Source organism: Malaclemys terrapin, chromosome 6 (assembly GCF_027887155.1).
Source record: "Malaclemys terrapin pileata isolate rMalTer1 chromosome 6, rMalTer1.hap1, whole genome shotgun sequence".
Taxonomy (NCBI): Eukaryota; Metazoa; Chordata; order Testudines; family Emydidae; genus Malaclemys; species Malaclemys terrapin.
Window position 1 is genome coordinate 131764313 of NC_071510.1, and position 2438 is coordinate 131766750.

The window sequence follows — 2438 nt, forward strand, 5'->3', positions numbered from 1 at the left end:
AGTTTGACAAGAAGGTGTAAGGATACTTAACATGGGGAAATAGATTCAATGTGTGTAATGGCTCAGTACTCCTGTTCTTTTTGCGGATACAGACTAACACGGCTGCTACTCTGAAACAAAACTACTCAAGATAGTTAAGTCCCAGGCAGATTGCGAAGAGCTACAAAAGGATCTTTCAAAACTGGGTGACTGGGCAACAAAATGGCAGATGAAATTCATTGTTGATAAATGCAAAGAAATGCACATTGGAAACATAATCCCAACTCTACATATAAAATGATGGGGTCTAAATTAGCTGTTACCACTCAAGAAAGATCTTGGAGTCATTGTGGGTAATTCTCTGAAAAAATCCAATGTGCAGCGGCAGTCAAAAAAGCAAACAACGTTGGGAATCATTAAGAAAGGGATAGATAAGAAGGAAAATATCATATTGCCGCTGTATAAATCCATGGTACACCCACATCTTGAATACTGCGTGCAGATGTGGTCGCCCCGTCTCAAAAAAGATATATTGGAATTGGAAAAGGTTCAGAAAAGGGCAACAAAAATGATTAGGCGTATGGAACAGCTTCCGTATGAGGAGTGATTAATAAGATTGGGACTTTTCAGCTTGGAAAAGAGACGACTAAGGGGGGATATGATAGAGGTCTATAAAATCATGACTGGTGTGGAGAAAGTAAATAAGGAAGTGTCATTTACTCCTTCTCATAACACAAGAACTAGGGGTCACCAAATGAAATTAATAGGCAGCAGGTTTAAAACAAACAAAAGGAAGTATTTCTTCACACAACGCACAGTCAACCTGTGGAACTCTGCCAGAGGATATTGTGAAGGCCAAGACTATAACAGGGTTTAAAAAAGAACTAGATAAGTTCATGGAGGACAGGTCCATCAATGGCTATTAGCCAAGATGGGCAGGGATGGTGTCCCTAACCTCTGTTTGCCAGAAGCTGGGAATGGGCAACAGGGAATGGATCACTTGATGATTCCCTGTTCTGTTCATTCCCTCTGGGGCACCTGGCATTGGCCACTGTCGGAAGATAGGATACTGGGCTAGATGGACTCTTGGTCTGACCCAGCACGGCCGTTCTTAAGTTCTTATGCAGTTCAGAATATCTCCAAGGCTAGTCAGAGCTGGGTCAGGTGATTTCAGCCTTGGGAGGGGTTGAAAGTGATTGTAACTATCTTCTCCTAAGTAAATTTTAAAGTCATTAGTCTTGCCCTGAATATTTAACTTCACTCTCCAGGCAGGCTCTGTGTTATCATATGTGATAGATCCCAGAAAAAATGGCTCTTGATTGTCTGTAATATTAGTCACCTCCCTCACTGCCTTGGTGCAGCAAACAGCTGCAAAATGTCCATATTTTGTGCATTTATTACACCATATGCCTCTGGCTAAACATACATCTACTGAGCTATGTATTTTTCCATATCTTGTATATTTATTCTGAAAGGCTTTGTAGTTTGCTTGGAATGTCTTCACATCCTCAGGGATTTTATGGTAATGACTTCTAGTCCTCATGCTGGATATGTTTACAGCTTCTAAACTAGTTTCAAGTTTTTCATGTTGCCTCCTGCCTTTTGTTCTGCTGTTTGACTAGTTCAGACGGCTTTGCTATCTGTATAGGTGTGGGTAGATTTAACTGTCTTTAATCACAGCTGCTGCGAGAGGTTCTTGTCTGTTAACCCAATAACCCAGCCTGTCTCTCATATTTTCGTGTTTTGCAGTCCCAAAAAGTATAGTTTTCAGCCAGTGGACGCAGAACTCTTATAAAACATTCAACATTTTCTCTTGGTTCTTGAATTCCCAGGTGAAAACATGCTCTTTCGTAAACCACATTTCTCTGAAGTATTAAGCATGCATCAAACATAGCCAAAACTCTTTCATAGTCATCTTTGTGACTGTCTTCAGTAAAGATAAAGATATGGTCTGCCTGCATCCCCATACCATAAGTTAAAGAAGATACCTGAATATCTCCAGTTTCTTTAGGGAGTTTTGTAGCAATGCAAAATCTTGCAAAATACTGCTTCCAGACCGTCCATTCTGAAGGCCTATCAGAGGTGAAGTTCTCTGGGACACTGAAGTGTGGTATGTTGATGAGATCCTGCAACCTTTGTTCTTTCTCTTTCTGTTCTCATCTGGCGCTAATTTACTTCTGACACCATGTCGTGTACATCTTGTACATGATAGTTTGCGGGGTTGCTACTGGCAGGTCAGGCTCTTGTACCAGACATGGACTGTCAACAGCACTTCCTCCCCTGAGAGATATACCAGAGATGTGCGCACTTTAATGCACTGCTAACAATGGGTGTGTTACCCAGGGTTTTCAGAACCCAAGCAGTGGTAACTTAACTGTTTCACTCCAGGCGGTATCAGGAATAAATCAATGGGAACACAGTGCTTTCGGCTGATGAAATATGAATACAAGTAAGCGTGC